We start from the raw sequence: 20,989 nt of genomic DNA, 5'->3' as shown, positions 1-20,989 counted from the left end.
ATTAATGAAAACCTTTCAAAACACACTTTCATAGCTTTCTTTTCAATATTTATGCATTTAGGCCCAAATCCAATTTTTTTTTTATTCGACCATTTGTCGTTTACCAGATTTATTTTTACTACAAAAATCACTATTTAAAAAAAAAACATAACTCGTCGCAAAATGTTCGTTCCATATTTCAGAATGGCTTGAAAGATGCGGGGTTTTTGTCTTCTGAAAAATATTTTTTTTTAAATTGTAAAATAAAATAATTTCGATTTTGGGAAATTGTTTTTTTTTTTTGTAAAAAAGAGTAAATTTAAAATAATTAATTTTGTTCTTGCTTGTTTTTTTTTCCTGAATAGTCCTCATCAAGACCTACAACATTGCCGAAGACACCAAATCAATAAAAAAAATGCTTGAAAAGTTACAGATTTTTTAAATATTTACTTAGGCTGGTACAAATATTTTTAAAAGTTTTTGTCACCCCCCCCCCTTCAAAACTGGCCCGAAAAATCAGGGGGCAAAAAAAATATTTATACAATAAACTTCAAAATTTTAATGAAAATTCAAGTGCAACCAACTGAAATCAAATTAAAATACATTCTCCTGCGTTTAAAATCAGTTTTAGCATGTTTGGGTTTATTAAAAAATCTTAAGATTTTATGAAAATTTTCGATGCCAAATCTTTTTTTTTCGATACAATTTTTGTTTTTGTCAGATCTTAGATTTTTTGAGAACTAATGATTGCAAAACAACTGAACTAGTGTAAAATGCATTTTAAAACACTTGTTTTCATTTAAATGTGAAGACTATTGCTTGTTATTAAAATTTTTATATTTTTTTATTTTTTTGCCTCCCCCCCCCCTTGACCTCGGCCAGGGCCGAGGGACAAAAACTTTTTTAAATATTTGCATCGGCCTTAACATTTTTGTATGAATAGCTGCCAAAATTGTATCGAAATTTGTATGGGTAAAACAATGACACAAAATGGCTTCCTTGGAAAAATGGACGAAATCGGCCGACTTCGTAGAGAATTGCTTTTCTGGATCTTTTGCATGAGAAATTTGTTTAGTAAGGAAAGCGCTAACCAAACCAATGGGTTTGGCAAGACTTTAATTTAAAAAAATAACTTATGAAATGCATTACTAAGAAATCGTTAATATTAAATAATAAAAAAAAAGAAATGCATTCCATAAATTCAGATTGCCACGTGCCCTTGTCTCATTACGACCACGTGTTCGTTTGGTCAGTTCCTTCCTTCCGGCGAGCCGGTCATGTTGAACATCCCGCCGAAACACGGCAGAAACCAGTTCATTATTTAATTGGAGCCCTCGTTTGCGTCCATCCTTCGAATCACAGAATGACCTTTTTTTCTGCCCTTCCGAAACGTGACCATTCCGTTACGGCCTACGGGAAAACTCGTTGCGTGCGATAAGAAGTCGGCCCAAGAACGAGGTTTACTCTAGCCACCCACATTCGCAAAGAAATTAAAACACGTGTCTCTTGGTTGAGGAGGGGAAATCCTTTCCTCTGTGATCGGGGGAAATCTGAAGTAAAACGGAAAAAACAAGCCTTCGTGCTAAGGAAGTTGGAATTTTCCGACCTGCGAGGCTGGCAAGGCGAGGAAAACGTGTTTAAAATTTAAAATCCAAACACACACACACACATACATCTACAAACACAAAGTCTGATGAAGTAAAAGGGAAAAATTTCCTTGAACAAAAAAAAAAAAAGAATAATAAAAGTAGAAAGGCTCAGATATGACAACCAGGTAGTCGGGAGGTGGCGCTTCTTTTGAATTTCATTCCATTTGGCATGCCGGCGGCGCGGCAAGTAAACTAATTATAATTTAGGGACTGGTGGATTCCGGGTTCCGGACTCTCGAGGCTAAATCTGCCAACTGGCGCCGCACGATCTGGGTTTGCTCGGTGGATTGAATGAATCTGGGCGCTTGTAACGTTGGTTTAATAGAATTAAAGCCGTAATGAAGTTTGGTTGGAATGTATTTTCGTAACATTTCGTTTAAAGTATCAGGGATTCAGATTTAGGCAATTGATAAGAAGTAAAACCTCAAAAATATTTCAAATTAACAACAGTGGAAATTGCGTGCAAGTTATGAGGGCAAAGCGCACGCACAAGTTATGCAACATTGGGTTCCAAAATTCACCGAATTTAACGCTTTATTTCGCTTTATGCGGTAAACGATTTTGCAAGTTTTCCACCCTGGCTTCCGAACAGCCCCATTTTCAGCCCACCTGAAACCACATACCTGCCGGCCGGCCCGTCTATTGCTGATCAATGCAAAATTGTGCTGTGTATCGGTGTGTGTGTGTGTCTGTATAATGTGTGTTCCAGTTTTGAACGGTTTTCGGTTTCGGCTCGGCGGTTAAGTAATAAACAGTCCCGGGGTGTAATTAAGCGCAAAACCAGAAAACGTAAATTTTGCACGATTGTTAGGCGAGCAATCGATACAGAAAAGGGTGAAGGGGCTTAATGTTGGCATGTTAAAATATTGATTTCAAATTATGTATTGGGTACAATTTAGAGCATTAAGTTCTTAAAATAATTATGTTCAATTTTGAATAAACTGACCGAAAATATTTTCATTCGCCTTTGCAATCCAACAAAAAAACTTCAAACGCAGCAAAATCGGTGTCCCCCCTTCGAAATTGGCCCCCGGGTGGCATCAAACAGTGGCCACTCAGTCAGCAGGTGCCAAATTGGCTTTCAATAAAATCAATCGACGAAATCACGCCACGGGTCACCGCGTATTCTGACGGCCGGTGGCGTGTAGTTTGCATGGTAAAACGCATGAATGCTTTAAATTTTTGGTCTTTTAACTTTTGGTCTTTTAACTTTTCAATTTTCAATTTTCAATTTTCAATTTTCAATTTTCAATTTTCAATTTTCAATTTTCAATTTTCAATTTTCAATTTTCAATTTTCAATTTTCAATTTTCAATTTTCAATTTTCAATTTTCAATTTTCAATTTTCAATTTTCAATTTTCAATTTTCAATTTTCAATTTTCAATTTTCAATTTTCAATTTTCAATTTTCAATTTTCAATTTTCAATTTTCAATTTTCAATTTTCAATTTTCAATTTTCAATTTTCAATTTTCAATTTTCAATTTTCAATTTTCAATTTTCAATTTTCAATTTTCAATTTTCAATTTTCAATTTTCAATTTTCAATTTTCAATTTTCAATTTTCAATTTTCAATTTTCAATTTTCAATTTTCAATTTTCAATTTTCAATTTTCAATTTTCAATTTTCAATTTTCAATTTTCAATTTTCAATTTTCAATTTTCAATTTTCAATTTTCAATTTTCAATTTTCAATTTTCAATTTTCAATTTTCAATTTTCAATTTTCAATTTTCAATTTTCAATTTTCAATTTTCAATTTTCAATTTTCAATTTTCAATTTTCAATTTTCAATTTTCAATTTTCAATTTTCAATTTTCAATTTTCAATTTTCAATTTTCAATTTTCAATTTTCAATTTTCAATTTTCAATTTTCAATTTTCAATTTTCAATTTTCAATTTTCAATTTTCAATTTTCAATTTTCAATTTTCAATTTTCAATTTTCAATTTTCAATTTTCAATTTTCAATTTTCAATTTTCAATTTTCAATTTTCAATTTTCAATTTTCAATTTTCAATTTTCAATTTTCAATTTTCAATTTTCAATTTTCAATTTTCAATTTTCAATTTTCAATTTTCAATTTTCAATTTTCAATTTTCAATTTTCAATTTTCAATTTTCAATTTTCAATTTTCAATTTTCAATTTTCAATTTTCAATTTTCAATTTTCAATTTTCAATTTTCAATTTTCAATTTTCAATTTTCAATTTTCAATTTTCAATTTTCAATTTTCAATTTTCAATTTTCAATTTTCAATTTTCAATTTTCAATTTTCAATTTTCAATTTTCAATTTTCAATTTTCAATTTTCAATTTTCAATTTTCAATTTTCAATTTTCAATTTTCAATTTTCAATTTTCAATTTTCAATTTTCAATTTTCAATTTTCAATTTTCAATTTTCAATTTTCAATTTTCAATTTTCAATTTTCAATTTTCAATTTTCAATTTTCAATTTTCAATTTTCAATTTTCAATTTTCAATTTTCAATTTTCAATTTTCAATTTTCAATTTTCAATTTTCAATTTTCAATTTTCAATTTTCAATTTTCAATTTTCAATTTTCAATTTTCAATTTTCAATTTTCAATTTTCAATTTTCAATTTTCAATTTTCAATTTTCAATTTTCAATTTTCAATTTTCAATTTTCAATTTTCAATTTTCAATTTTCAATTTTCAATTTTCAATTTTCAATTTTCAATTTTCAATTTTTTCCCATTTTTGCTCAACTTTTCTACAGTCTCCAAAGTGACGTCCGCTGGCACACTTTTTTCTTCTTTCAAATGTTTGCTTGGCACACAAACCCAAAGTGCAAACAAAGCTCAACAACATAACAGCAACAAAACCGAAAAAAAACTGTCTGAAACACCAATCCGAACAGCTGGCAACAATTTGCACACTTTTGCCGGGCCCGCAGGCCACACACAGAGAGAGCCACCTCCGACGCGACCCTCACCAGGTCCTTTCTCTCTAAAGTTTTCTTGAAAAACGAAACGAAACTATTGGCACTACGCCCCCCGGGGCATGGCCTTCCTCTAACGTGGGATTTCTGCTCCAGCGCCTCTGACGAGACAGGAGAAACCGGGACCGACGTTTTACTTCACCATCCGATAGAAGCTCAGTGGATAAGGCGGGAAACAACAAACCGAAAAAAAACTCGCTCTCCACTTTTAAGGACGAGGAAAATTAGTCGGCGTGCAAAAAGCATCTTCCAGCCCCCCCGGCCGATGGCAACGAGGGCCGACAGGACGCGCGATTAAATGAAAATGAGAAGGAAGAAAATTTTTTGGACGGGAAAAATAGGCATAAAAAATAAGGTGGCTGCTGCCACGCGGCTATAAACAGCAAAGTTTCCACGGGAAAGGTGCTTAAGCTTGGATGCTTTTGGAAATTGCTCCGCGGTTTTGCGACGAGTTCCGGCGTGGACACGTGACCGCGCGGTTCAGGGCCGGATGTTTTTATCCCCCCTTTGGAAGTGGCACTGTAGAATTGGTTCGGGTAGGGTGTTCTGAAAATGTGAAGACTGTGTGCCTTGAGTTGTTGAACCTTAGGCTGGATTTTCATGGATTGTGCAACGACATCAAGAGCACGAGCATCGAACCAACTCGATGCTCGTGGCTTGCGTTACTTCATTTAGCTTAGACACAACCCCAAAATCGACTTTCCGGAATAAGGAACACTTGCATGCAAGTTAACGAAAGATGGAAAATGACAGATTCAAACGTAAACAAAGCAGCATTGGTGGCGATCGGAATTCCAGAACAACTTTTGAAATAAGCTGATGTTATTCAATAAATCTTTTTCAAAAAGGCGTATGATTCGACTAGCGCATAATTTAATTAAATAAAACCTTTTGCCTCATGTTCGTTGCGAAAAATCATGCAATAAAGATGAGAGATAATAGAGTGGACAAAAAATTGGAAAAATTTTAGGAATTTTAAAAAATTTAAGTAATTTGAAAAATTTAAGAAATTAAAAAAAGTATATCATTCAAAACAGATGAGAAATTTAAGAAATTTAGAAAATTGAGGAAATTTAAAAAATTAAAGAAATTAAAAAAATTAAGTAATTTAAGGAATTAAAGGAATAAAAGAAATTTTAGAAATTTTAAAAAATTAAAGAAATTATAGAAGTAATAAAGAAATTATAAAATTTTTAGAAATTATTAAAATTTTAGAAATTTTAAAAATTTTAAAAATTCTAAAATTTTTAAAAATTCTAAAAATTTTAAAAAATTAAAATTTTTTTAAAATTTTTGAATTTTTAGAAATTTAAGAAAATTAAGAAATTTAAGAAATTTAAGAAATTTAAGAAATTTAAGAAATTTAAGAAATTTAAGAAATTTAAGAAATTTAAGAAATTTAAGAAATTTAAGAAATTTAAGAAATTTAAGAAATTTAAGAAATTTAAGAAATTTAAGAAATTTAAGAAATTTAAGAAATTTAAGAAATTTAAGAAATTTAAGAAATTTAAGAAATTTAAGAAATTTAAGAAATTTAAGAAATTTAAGAAATTTAAGAAATTTAAGAAATTTAAGAAATTTAAGAAATTTAAGAAATTTAAGAAATTTAAGAAATTTAAGAAATTTAAGAAATTTAAGAAATTTAAGAAATTTTAGAAATTTTAAAAATTTTAGAAATTTTAGAAATTTTAGAAATTTTAGAAATTTTAGAAATTTTAGAAATTTTAGAAATTTTAGAAATTTAAGAAATTTTAGAAATTTTAGAAATTTAAGAAATTTAAGAAATTTTAGAAATTTTAGAAATTTTAGAAATTTTAGAAATTTTAGAAATTTTAGAAATTTTAGAAATTTTAGAAATTTAAGAAATTTTAGAAGTTTTAGAAATTTAAGAAATTTTAGAAATTTAAGAAATTTAAGAAATTCAAGAAATTTAAGAAATTTAAGAAATTTAAGAAATTTAACAAATTTAAGAAATTTAAGAAATTTAAGAAATTTTAGAAATTTAAGAAATTTAAGAATTGTAAGAAATTTAAGAAATTTAAGAAATTTAAGAAATTTAAGAAATTTAAGAAATTTAAGAAATTTAAGAAATTTAAGAAATTTAAGAAATTTAAGAAATTTAAGAAATTTAAGAAATTTAAGAAATTAAAGAAATTTAAGAAATTTAAAAAAATTAAGAAATTTAAGAAATTTAAGAAATTTCAGAAATTTAAGAAATTTAAGAAATTTAAGAAATTTAAGAAATTTAAGAAATTTAAGAAATTTAAGAAATTTAAGAAATTTAAGAAATTTAAGAAATTTAAGAAATTTAAGAAATTTAAGAAATTTAAAAAATTTAAGAAATTTAAGAAATTTAAGAAATTTAAGAAATTTAAGAAATTTAAGAAATTTAAGAAATTTAAGAAATTTAAGAAATTTAAGAAATTTAATAAATTTAAGAAATTTTAGAAATTTAAGTATAAAGAAATTAAAGGAATTTAAGAAATTAAAGAAAGTAAAGACATTTAGTATATTTTTCATATTTTAGAAATTATAAATTTTTAGAAAACTTTGAAATTTTAGAAAACATTGATTTTTTAAAAAAAAACTTAGTAAATTTATAAGTTTAAGATAATTATAATTTTTTTTTTGAAATTTTAGAAATTTTGGAATTTAAGAAATTTAATCAAAATCTAGGCAAGCAATCCGTCCAACGGTGCATGAAATCCTCCTGCAAAACAATGCCCAGAAATCCGTCCACCGGTGGACGGATTCCTCCTGCAAAACAATGCTCCGAAATCCATCCACCGGTGGAACAGTTCCTCTTGTCAACTTGGCCAGGCAATCCGTCCATCGGTGCACGGTGGACCGATTCCTCCTGCAAAACAATGCCCTGAAATCCATCCACCGCTGGACAAGTTCCTCTTGTCAACTTGGCCAGGCAATCCGTCCACCGGTGAATGGAATCCTCCTGCAAAACAATGTCCAGAAATCCGGCCACCGGTGGACCGATTCCTCCTGCAAAACAATGCCCCGAAATCCATCCACCGGTGGAACAGTTCCTCTTGTCAACTTGGCCAGGCAATCCGTCCATCGGTGCACGGTGGACCGATTCCTCCTGCAAAACAATGCCCTGAAATCCATCCACCGCTGGACAAGTTCCTCTTGTCAACTTGGCCAGGCAATCCGTCCACCGGTGAATGGAATCCTCCTGCAAAACAATGTCCAGAAATCCGGCCACCGGTGGACCGATTCCTCCTGCAAAACAATGCCCCGAAATCCAACCACCGGTGGACGGATTCCTCCTGCAAAACAATGTCCAGAAGTCCGGCCACCGGTGGACCTATTCCTCCTGCAAAACAATGCTCCGAAATCCATCTACTGGTGGACAAGTTCCTCTTGTCAACTTGGCCAGGCAATCCGTCCACCGGTGGACGGATTTCTCCTGCAAAACAATGCCCTGAAATCCGTCCACCGGTGGACCGATTCCTCCTGCCAAAACAATGTCCAGATATCCGGCCACCGGTGGACGAATTCCTCCTGCAAAACAATGTCCAGAAATCCGGCCACCGGTGGACGGATTCTTCCTGCAAAACAATGTCCAGAAATCCGGCCACCGGTGGACCGATTCCTCCTGCAAAACAATGCTCCGAAATCCATCCACCGGTGGACAAGACTTGTCAACTTGGCAATCCGTCCAACGGTGGACGGAATCCTCCTGCAAAACAATGTCCAGAAATCCGGCCACCGGTGGATCAGTTCCTCTTGCTAATCTAGGCAAGCAATCCGTCCACCGGTGGCGAATTCCGCCTGCAAAACAATGGCCAGAAGATCAACTCCATTTCACCATGCAAAATCAGCTGTTTTGATTTTTGACAAGGTCTGGTTTGACAGATAGAATTTGTTTCGTCAAGTTTCATTCCCATCCCGTACCAAGCGTTTCAAAGCGTTATTTAGGTTTGTGTCTAGGGTGCCGCTGAGGTAGCAAAAAGGCACTGGACGAGCATCGAGTTTCAATGCACGGACATTTTAGCAAAGCATGGTCGTGAGTATGCTTTCGATGTCGGTCGTCTGAAGATGCTCGTGCATCGAAAATGAAAAGTCGGAAAATCGCATTTTCGCAACTTTCCGGCGATGGGTATGTATTTGTTTGTGCTTATACTACCATAAAATATCAATCCAAACCATTTTGCGATTTAACCTGATTGATAAAAATGAGTTTTCGGCAGAATATGAGCACGAGCATCGAAAGCCGCTTTCGATGTCGGTCATCGAAAAATCCATGAAAATCCACCCTTACGGTTGTTGTATTGGAGTCCTCAAAGCAGAACTTTAAGTTTTTAAGAGCGCAAATCTTGAAGTGTCTAATGAGGTGGTCTACTTTTTAAGGGGATAAGGGAAAATCTCCCAAATAAGTTTCGCTTAAAGTTGTATGATTTTTGGGGAGTCTACAGTGCCGAAATCTTAAAGACTTAAAGCTCCTTACGTCCCCAATTGGTATCGTCTTCACGAGACCTTAAAACCCTCTGAACACTGGTCACCCTACCCTACCAGGAATACATAACATAGGTACTTATTGCCAAGCAGAGAACGCGCGCCATTTGTCCCCGAGGGGGTGTAGGACGCTCGTTTAATTTCGAGCAGAACAAATGGACCGAATCTTCACGGTGGTGTGCTTCTTCCCAATCACCTCCCACGCCACAGACAATCCAAATTCTGCCTGTCTGTGCCTGTGTGTGTGTGTGAGTGGTCTGGAAAACGTTTATTTAAATTTCGCTTTTCCGAGGAAACTTCGCACCAGCAAAAAGGTCCTGAGAATTTCGCTGCTGCCGCCCGGGGGTTTAGTCTTGTGAGGTCGTAAAATGGCATGACGACGATGTCGGGCCACTTCCGGTGGCCGGATTATGTGTACTTTTGTTGGTCCAGCTGAGAAGCTTGGAACACGGTGAAATGATTGCCACAGTGTCGAGGTTAGGGAAGTAACATCTTAATTGCCTTCCTTCAGGGCACGGAATCGTGAGCTCGTCAACGCAATTTGAAGGAATTACAGCGATTGACACAAATCACAAGAATTGTTTCGACACACAAAAAAGCAACTTTCAAATGGATCTTCCTATCGATTTGCCATCGGCGACAGACTCTGTCCGGTCCATAAATAAATATCATCGTCAATATTTATCTATTTCACTAGGATTTAGATATAAAATCAGCAAAATCGCCCCCCTGCCTGCAGCCTCGTCGTCCTTCCCGTCGAAACCATAACTTCTGGTTAGACACATTCCATGAAAGTAAAAAAAAAGCATCCCTGCCACTTTCCCCAACCCTTTTCCTTCCAGTCAAGGAAAAGCGGCCACCACCAACAGAGCCGATGGCGAAAAGTGAAAATAAATCTTGCCCTAGATCCGATGGCTTTTTTTCCCTCCCCTCAACCCACCACCACCATGTGGGGATGCGTGGAGACCATATTTCGTGCGTTATCGTTTCACATTTCACCCAAAAGGGGAGGAAAACCGCCCCTCTCGGTGGTCAGCGGGAGTCCTGAGCCGTCCAAAGATGGACGTAACAGAACCCTTTTCATTCTGCTGAGAAGTAGTTTGGAATCTTACATATCAAGCTTGCTGAAAACGAAAAGTCAAAATGTTGTGTTACTTTGAGGGATTGAATGCTCTTGTTCAGCGAAAAATTCTAGATCTTGACGATTTTTTTGTGAAACTCATAATCTTTGAACCTTTTTTTACCTCTCTAGGTTAAAGTAGCGTTAATAAAATAAACAACAACAGTTAATAAAATAAACGTTAATAAAATAAACAACAGAAGTTTAGCTTTATAATTTGATATACATTTCAAATAACTTATTCGAGTTGACTTAAGAATTTTTCCAGTTTTTACTGAAAACGGTGTGTTTTGATAGTTTAAACAAAAATATTTAAAAATTGTTGGAAATAAAATGGAAGGTATTTTCACTTTCTGTGTTTACAAAAAAAGAAGCTCGGGCCTTTGAATTTGGAATCAACCAAGGAAGTTGTTGTCCTCTTATTCTAAAAACGGCAAACTTACGGACATCAACAATCTGATTGTAAAAAAATAAACTTTGTTGTTAATAATTCTGTAAACAGTACTTCAGAGAAAAGTTAAAAAAAATATACCGATAGTTTCCGTTATTTTGAAAAAACTTAAAATTTTTCTCGACAAGAATCTTGGTCCAAAAATTTTTGTTTGATGTATTCAAGTAAGTTAGTTCTTGATGTGCACCGTTAACAAGTTAGGCCAATGTAAATTTTATTTAATGTTTTAAGAGAGATTTTTTCGTTCAATAAACAATACAATTTGTTGTTAAACATTTGGAATACAGTTGTTTTATTTTTCATATCAATTTATTTTACCCTTTTCAAACCTGAATTTTAGTGGAATTCCGTGAAATTGGTTAATTTTCTCAACTTTGTGCTTAGAAATAGCAACATTTAACAAATATTTCTCTTGCAAAGATTTTTTTTCAGTTGATTATCGTTATATAAATTTTTTGAACACTTGAATATATCCAAAGTAGATTTTTAAAGGCAAACAAACATAAAAACGAATTTATTACAGCAGTTACATTTCAAACTTTGGGTAAAAACATTTAGGTGAAGTTAATAAAAATCATTAAAATAATAAAAGAAATTCGGAATTTTTTAGTTTCAAGTAATTTTAAAATTAGAATTATTTAGGTTTGTTAGTTGTTCAACAACAAACAATTACAATTTCAAAAAATGTTGCTTTCTGTTTGTTATGGTTTAAGCAAATGTTTGATCTTTAAATTTATGTTATAATCAAAAAGGGTTTCAATCAAAACAAATTTAAAAGTATAACAAGATTAGTTTTCATAGATTCGCTTCTTTTTTTTCACTGGAAATATTTTAAGGAAGCAATCAGGATATAGAAAGAAATAATTGCAGTAAACTGAGGGAAAGGGATTGAAAATTCTATTGGATGTGAAAAGTAAAGCAATCACCGATCGCGATTTGAGGCATCAATACTGTTTTATCAGCATTTCTTCGAAACCTTACTAAATTAAAGCAATTTTTCATTCCATGTAAAAACAATTTAAATAGCATTTTATTTTAAAAATAAAGCTCTCAAAAAAGTAGAAAATTTAACTTAATTGTATCCATTATATTAATTTTTTATTTGAAACATGAGGATTTTTTAAATATTTTCTGGTTCTGTTTTCTGGTTTTTTTGAATAAAATAAAAAAAATATTTATTAAGGCTTGATAAACCATCAAAATGTCGAAAAAAATCAAGTTTTATGTTGTTTTCTAGCTAGAATAGACTGATAAATCTTGTTTTGATTTTGAATTTAATGAAATAAAAAAGAAAATTATCTAAGTAAATTGAAAAATACTACACAAAAAAATCATTCAAAAAAATTACGCATATTTTATTTCCACGACATTTTTGTGTTATCATTCAACAAGATCCAACTTGATTTCAGTTATTATTATAAATTAGTTTTACAAATTTCACTCTAAATTTTAGATTTAGATCTACTTGAATAAAATGTCAAAACAAAGGAAGAAATGGATTTTATGCTATCATCACGTAAAAAATTAGCAAAGAAGCTTCTTTTGATTGATTACCAATCGTTTTTCACGATCCGAGAAATTTCCATGAAATGTGGCGTTTTGATTTTTAAAATGATGGATTCGGTGAAAATTGCTATTTTTTTAGCGTAAAAAAATACTGCCTGCTTATAAATCACGCATGATCCACACACACATCAAACATTCAAAAACATGGCCTCTATTTTCATATGGTCCTTGTTTTTCCATAATTATTTAGAAAACTTTGTTTAAGAGCGAGTCCACGAATAGGGCGTACCCCTTTGTATGGGATGTAGTTAAAAAATAAAAGTTAAAAAAAAATTAAGAAGCTGCTTTTTTCTGGTGTCATCTAGTATCATTGGAAACGAACTTGATTTTCAATAAATGTGAATCGATGATTTTTTTAAACTTTTATTTTTTAAAGGGCTAAAATGAATGAAAATATACATTATCATGCATGTTTCTATTGTGAAATTGTCTCAGAAACACGAATATGATAAAATTATCACCAGATCATCATCTAAGGGGTCTCCCGAGCAAAAATTTACAACCGAAAAATTTACTAAAAGTAAAAGTGTCTATTCAATATGTTAAACTGCCTTACCCAAAGCGTTCTCAGTCTCAGATGGTAGTTCCAGATGTCTCCTACAAGCTGCAGGTCGATCCGAGTTGATATCTGGATAGAACACTTTTTTATTTCAGTTTGAAAATTATGCTATTTTTTCACTGAAATGCCAATAACTCCCTTTAGAATTAACCAATTTGGATGCTCTACCCTGCATTTTGTTGCATTTTTTGAAGCCCTTTAAGATGCATTGAGAATTTTGAAATTAAATTGAATTTTGCCTAAGTTATAGCCTTTTAAGATTTTTGACGTTTTTGAACCTTCAAACTTTGTGTCCCGATATGCCCCACTTCCCGTTGACGTAGAATGCTCATATTTTGGCCAGATGCTAGTTTTATATGTACAAACAACATGATTCCATGAAAATTTCAGGCAGATTGGTGAGGTCGATGCGAGATGGGTATGCTTTGCTCATGGACTCGCTCTTAAATCAAAATTCTGGCTTAAAAAATCATAGCATAGCAGCTGTTGGGTGAAATAAAGACCATTAATATTTCAAAAAATTAAAATTGAAGAGTCACTCAACCCTTTTTCTCCCCTCTTCTTTAAAATAGTTACGGCAGAAAAAAAAACAGTTTCATTCATAATTATATTAAAAATTAATTGTGAACTATTTTGAATACTTTGTGTGACGGTCATTTATGAATTTTTAATTCCTAAAATTGTTTTTTAATTCTATTAAAATTGTTTTTATTTTAAGCCATAAATTGGAAAAAGACTCAAAACTTCAAAGATTTTTTTCCTAAATTTATCGATATTTTGTAAATTTGTGAGGGTAGTACAACTGTAATAGTGTTTTAAGAAATTTGAGATACAATCTGCCTTAAATTTTGAAAATATGTTTTGAAATTTTGTTTTTTTTTTTCATTCGCTTCCCGCCCTCTTTCTTGACCAGAGCTGAGACACAAAAACTTAAAATTAAATAAAATGTGTACCTACTTACCTTACTGAACAAAAACCAAATAAAATTGAGACAACGATAAAATTCTTCCTTTGATGGAGCTTTTTTTTTCATGGTTTTTTATTTCATAAACGCTTATGATTGTTTTTGATACTGATTTTTGTACGAGTTCATTTGATGTATAATTGTTCTTGTTTTGTTCTATCAATTATTGAATTGATTAAGATTGTGTTTTCATAGTTTAAGCAATTTTTTTAAAATCAAAACCAAATCATCCGAAAATAAACTAATAGAGAGTTACTGTTATTTTTATCATACTTGACATGGAATGTTTATTTTCATGTCGTATTCATGTTCATGTCCATTTAACTCACTTTTTCATAAGAGATTGTTTCTCTTTTTCAGGTAAACATCACGCTTTGATCATCTAACCGATTTGTAAGGTAAATAAATAAAATAAAAAGTTGTAAGGAAATTAGTATTATTAAAAGTGCATTCAAACCAGTTTTCTAACGTTATGCAAAACCTGTGGGCCATTCTCCGCCAATTCACTCAGCAGTTGCCCCCAAGTTGTCCCATCCTCATTTTGGCTCCTGATCACGAATCCAGATCCGAAACGTACTTCATATGTCCTTCCTAATAACATGCCCCAAAATTTTTCACAATTGAAAAATAAAACATGTGCGAAGGTTTTCAAAGTATCCATGTGTTTTTGTATTTTGAGTACGCAGTCGGGCATCCAATTTCATCTGAAAATGATTGAAAAACACGTATTTTAATCTAATGTTTCAAAATGAAAAGGGTCCTACAGCCCCTTCGTCACGAGATACCTTAAAATGTACCACGGATTCGTGATCAGGAACCTAACTTACCCCTTAAAACAAAGTTTCACGCAAATCGTAGAAAAAAAAACAAGAAAAAGAGGGAGGGTGAGAAGTGCTGGTGCTTTACTTTTCTAAGGGTACAAGGGAAATTATCCACGCAATGTATCGCGCGTGGAGTTGAATGGGATAAGGGAAGGTAGCAGATTTCATTCTTTATCATTTTTTAGAAAAGCGAAACAAGATTCGTCACTTAACCTAAGTTAAAGTTTGATCACAAGAAATTCCAACACTAAATCCCTCCCCCCCCATTATTTCGCTCCACCGATAATCCCACCCTCAGTTGATTTTGGCATTCCCTTTAGTAAAATTCCCATTTTTTATGCCCAAACGCGCCGCCGTGGCCGCTTGTCACCGGCCCGATCAATCCCGATCAAACCGTGCTCCGGACCATTCCGGAAGGGATGTGCTGTGTGCCGCAACAGAAAATTAAAATTGACAGCTGAATTGGAGGATAATGAGGAAAAAAAGAATTTCTATCTCTATCGAAGCGACGTCAAACGGATCAGCCGGGAAATGGGGAGCGAAAATCTTTTGGAGATTTTTTTTTTGGGGGTGGAGGGAGGGGGAAGTTTTACTTTTCTTTGTTAAGGTTAGATACAAGGACGAAAGCGTCCTAAGCAAACACGTTTGGCCTATGGAGCGATTTTCCGGGCCTTTCGGTAGCTAATATTTTTCCAGGGATGTTTGTGTGTGTGTCACAAAGGGGGTGTGTGTGATCGTTTCGGCCGGGTGAATCAATAAAAGATTTATGGACATGAGAAAGGTAGCAGCATCCCTTTTTATCCTTCGACATTGAATCGACTTTAAGTGAGAAGGGTATTGGAAATGATTTTTTTAAAATCGTAGATTATTTTTTGTAAATCATATTTTTGTAGATTACAATCAACTCAAAAAATGTCTTCCAAATCCTGATTTTTTTTTACGTTAAGAAAACTTATGTAACACTTTAAGGAATCCTCAAACCAACCATTTTATCCCCACATTTACTTCTTGAGCTATTTGTGGCCAAAGTGGACCCAATGAAGTGAAAGAATCCAAAGAAAAATAAAAGTCTTCAAAACCAACCTTTAGAGGGAGGAAAAAAAAAGCTTCAAGTTGATTATGGCCGATGGTAGATAAAGTCTCCGCTCTCAGCAATAACTTATGAGTTTAAATGGGCGGTGCAAAAGTTTGCAATATATCAAAATCGGCTTTCGATGGTCGCATCCTTTTGCTGCTGGTCCACAAGGATTACGACTGTCACCCGTGGGGGGCAATGTCCTGGAGGGATGCTTTTGTGGATTCCACTTTGAGGCAGAGAAAAATGGGACGAACAAGCTTGCTCGTTAAGGCTAGATTGATTTCTGAGATGGTTGAGTTTTTCTGAGGGAAGTTTTCTACTACAGGATTAATGACGGATTGAGTGAAATTGATTGTTTGATGGGTTTTGAGTAAGAAAAAAAAAGTCCTAAACTTCTTTACAACTAAAATGAGTTGGACATTTAAGTTTTCTAGTTTGTTCTTAAAATTTATCTCTATCTTTGGAATCGTTTCAAATTTGGCCCAATGACCTCAATAATCAACAGTACTTCCAACTTCCAACGACGAAAAATCAAACCCAGTTGTCACCAAACCTGACCAGAGTACAAACTACCAAGGCATTCAAGTAAGTCCTTGGAAAACTCACCTCCCTCGAGAAGACAAACTTTCAGCAAATGGGTGTAGCTTCGAAGTTGGGTCATTCCGTCCACGCTGATGACTGCCAAGACGCTACTGGAGCTGTTGTGAAACTTTCGGAAGTTGGGTAGTTCTTCCCAATCTGGGAGGGGAAATTAAAGCTTTACGACTGCAGGTCACACTAACTAGTGAAGTTGAGTTCAATCGTGAATTAAAATCATTTTGAATTTACACATAATTTTGTAAAAAAAATTGTAGAAAATTTGCAAACTTAGCATATAATCAAAAAAATAAAAAATAATCTTCAAAAAAAAAAAAAACAAACCTAACAATCAACAGTCACCATCTTCACACTGAAAGTTGAAAAAATAAAAACTCCAAAAGTCACGCCAACGGGAAAAAAAGGACCCCAAAAGTTTTTTTTCCTTCTCTGCACCGCCCGAAAACAAGGTGAAAAGTATCCTGAAAAAAACTTTCTCCCTCCCTGCAAAGAAAAAGTCGCCATCTAAATTTAATTTTAAACTTGTTTATGTGATTCCGGCTGTAATTCGCTTGCGTGGGGGGGTTTCGCTGTCACAAATTCCGAGTGGGTCTTCCCCTTAGGTGGTCCACAAACGACAAAGTATCTTATTAGTGCACATTTTGTGCGGCCAGTAGCTTTTAATCATGTGAACTGCCGTGTGTTGAGAAGCGGGGGGAAAATTTGGTCTCCCTTACAAATGTTACGGCAGATGGGAGGGGAAAAGTTTTTCTTTGGGAATTTTTACTTGGTAGCAGGTTTTTCCAGGTTACTTGGAGTTGGCGATCTTGTTTCAAAGATGGAAAAGTTTGTTTTCCCGCACCGGTGACACTGGATTCGGGAAGGAACTTTTTTCGAAGCAAGGGTATTGCGTTTTATTTAATTTTATTAGGGAAAGTTTGTTCAGGATGCTTCAGTTGGCTCCAATTTCCGAAGACAGAAATATGATTGGATATTTTAGATCTCTTTTTTTTGAAATTACAAAATTCAAAAATAAAAGCTTCTAAAAAATATCAAAGCAATGAAATCGTACAGCAAACCTTACTTGATTGCCATGACTACGTAGTCAGATGGCTGCAGCTGTTGAAACTCAACAGACAAGTGCTTTTTATTTGCCTAAAGCAAATAGAACATACACCAGAACACCAGCGGTCAGTGTACCATCTCGTCCATTTTTCCATCGAGGATGCACTTCTTTCCCCCTGCTCGTTCTATTTTAATGGAGCCTCATTCATTTGAGTTACTTTGCAATGTAGAAAAAAATGACTAAATAAAATAAATACCAACCAACCGTACAAAACGTTCCAGAACGGTCCAGCAGGCCATATCATGGCCATGTCCAGCGGCAAATACCGGCAAAATAAATTGTTTCAAGTGAATAATTAATTTAATTAAATTTTTACTTTTATCCCGGCTAGTTTAGTTTGCGGGCTCGGTGATCTCTTGTGTGCACGTAGCTGGCTAGACTCACTCACGAGTCACGTGGCTTTTCTGGAGGGATCCCGAGTAAAAATGTATTGGAAATTGAACAGTTAAACAGATAATTCAAAACTTGACACTGAAAGTTGTAACTAAATGATAAAAAAAAAACAAATTACTTTCAACAAGCTGATCACTGACCAATAAAACACCATCAACACTTAAGCAAACTGAACACTGAAGAACGCTAGAAAAACACACTGAACTCTGGCAAAACACTGAACACTTGAAGAAAAAAACCAACTTTTAACAAGTCAGGACGATGAACATTCGATAGCACTAAACTCTGAACAAAAAAACTATCTGAAGAAAACTAAACAACACAAACGATGAACACTGAACTCAGAAGAAAAAAACTGAACACTAAAAAAAGCAACTTTAACAAACTGAACACGGATGAACACTAAAAAATACTGCACTCTAAACAAAACAAAAACACTGAAATAATTGAACACTTAACATGCAGAACGGTGAGCTTTAAAAAACACTAACTGAAAAACAATGAACAATACAGGATATCTAAACTGAAACACACAAGACTCTGAACAAAAACTTAACACTACACAACACTGACAAAAACAAAAACAAAAACAAAAACAAAAACAAAAACAAAAACAAAAACAAAAACAAAAACAAAAACAAAAACAAAAACAAAAACAAAAACAAAAACAAAAACAAAAACAAAAACAAAAACAAAAACAAAAACAAAAACAAAAACAAAAACAAAAACAAAAACAAAAACAAAAACAAAAACAAAAACAAAAACAAAAACAAAAACAAAAACAAAAACAAAAACAAAAACAAAAACAAAAACAAAAACAAAAACAAAAACAAAAACAAAAACAAAAACAAAAACAAAAACAAAAACAAAAACAAAAACAAAAACAAAAACAAAAACAAAAACAAAAACAAAAACAAAAACAAAAACAAAAACAAAAACAAAAACAAAAACAAAAACAAAAACAAAAACAAAAACAAAAACAAAAACAAAAACAAAAACAACAAGAACAACAAGAACAACAAGAACAACAAGAACAACAAGAACAACAAGAACAACAAGAACAACAAGAACAACAAGAACAACAAGAACAACAAGAACAACAAGAACAACAAGAACAACAAGAACAACAAGAACAACAAGAACAACAAGAACAACAAGAACAACAAGAACAACAAGAACAACAAGAACAACAAGAACAACAAGAACAACAAGAACAACAAGAACAACAAGAACAACAAGAACAACAAGAACAACAAGAACAACAAGAACAACAAGAACAACAAGAACAACAAGAACAACAAGAACAACAAGAACAACAAGAACAACAAGAACAACAAGAACAACAAGAACAACAAGAACAACAAGAACAACAAGAACAACAAGAACAACAAGAACAACAAGAACAACAAGAACAACAAGAACAACAAGAACAACAAGAACAACAAGAACAACAAGAACAACAAGAACAACAAGAACAACAAGAACAACAAGAACAACAAGAACAACAAGAACAACAAGAACAACAAGAACAACAAGAACAACAAGAACAACAAGAACAACAAGAACAACAAGAACAACAAGAACAACAAGAACAACAAGAACAACAAGAACAACAAGAACAACAAGAACAACAAGAACAACAAGAACAACAAGAACAACAAGAACAACAAGAACAACAAGAACAACAAGAACAACAAGAACAACAAGAACAACAAGAACAACAAGAACAACAAGAACAACAAGAACAACAAGAACAACAAGAACAACAAGAACAACAAGAACAACAAGAACAACAAGAACAACAAGAACAACAAGAACAACAAGAACAACAAGAACAACAAGAACAACAAGAACAACAAGAACAACAAGAACAACAAGAACAACAAGAACAACAAGAACAACAAGAACAACAAGAACAACAAGAACAACAAGAACAACAAGAACAACAAGAACAACAAGAACAACAAGAACAACAAGAACAACAAGAACAACAAGAACAACAAGAACAACAAGAACAACAAGAACAACAAGAACAACAAGAACAACAAGAACAACAAGAACAACAAGAACAACAAGAACAACAAGAACAACAAGAACAACAAGAACAACAAGAACAACAAGAACAACAAGAACAACAAGAACAACAAGAACAACAAGAACAGCAAGAACAACAAGAACAACAAGAACAACAAGAAACAAGAAAATTTTCAATATTGACAAATTGAAAAAATCACAAATTCACAAATTCTTAAATTCTCAAATTCTCAAATTCTCAAATTCTCAAATTCTCAAATTCTCAAATTCTCAAATTCTCAAATTCTCAAATTCTCAAATTCTCAAATTCCTAAATTCACAAATTCACAAATTCACAAATTCACAAATTCATTAATTTATAAATTTATAAATTCACCAATTCACAAATTCACAAATTCACAAATTCACAAATTCACAAATTCACAAATTCACAAATTCACAAATTCACAAATTCACAAATTCACAAATTCACAAATTCACAAATTCACAAATTCACAAATTCACAAATTCACAAATTTACAAATTTACAAATTCTCAAATTCTTAAATTCACAAATTGACCAATTGACAAGATTTGAAAATTTGAATTTTTGAAGATTTGAAGATTTGAAGATCTTAAGATTTTAAGAATTGAATATTTTAAGTTCTAAGTCAATTCTTCACCTACAGAATCTTAGTAAACAACCATTTATTTTACGGTCCACTAATGAAACGATTCGCCGGGACAGCCTAACCCTAGCAACAAGACCCGGACCATCCTCCGGGAGCCATCCCGGGATCCTTAATCCCTCCGACATCCGAGCCCGGCACGAAATGAGTTTTATCTGGTGCGGTTATGTTTCGCTTCGTGTTTTTTTTACTCCCTCTTTTCGCGAGCTACTCATTTCCTCCAAACGGCTGAGTAATGTTAGAATGTGAGGTCGGGATAGGCCATTTGGAATGCAACTTGGAGTTGTTTCGCCGGGAAAAAACGTCCCGGCCCCGGACTTGGAAGCCACAGCTGCAGTGGGTGTTTGAAGGGGGGCACATGAAAAATCCAGAAACAGCACTAATAATCGTAAAAAGAAACCTCGGAATGACGTGGGTGGGGAGTACCGGTTGAAGTTTTTGGACTTTGAGAGCAGAACTTGTGGTGGAAAGGCGTCTTCAAGTAGTATACCAGCTATTTTGGAGGTTACTGTAACGTTGTAACTCAGCTGTATTAGTCCATGGCTCAGTTACGAAGGACAAACAGGTATGGAAGAGG

The 20,989-nt window shown here is 33.3% G+C and overlaps 1 protein-coding gene across 1 annotated transcript in view; it reads left to right on the top strand.

Annotated features, from left to right (window-relative positions):
- LOC6048628 (furin-like protease 2) overlaps positions 1-20,989 on the top strand; it is a 614,884-nt gene that overhangs the window by 64,900 nt on the left and 528,995 nt on the right. The gene's annotated exons all lie outside the window — the stretch shown is intronic.

This window comes from Culex quinquefasciatus, chromosome 3 (genome assembly GCF_015732765.1).
Source record: "Culex quinquefasciatus strain JHB chromosome 3, VPISU_Cqui_1.0_pri_paternal, whole genome shotgun sequence".
Lineage (NCBI taxonomy): Eukaryota > Metazoa > Arthropoda > Insecta > Diptera > Culicidae > Culex > Culex quinquefasciatus.
Note: the sequence above shows the minus strand (reverse complement) of the source record. Positions and strands in the feature narration are given on the sequence as shown.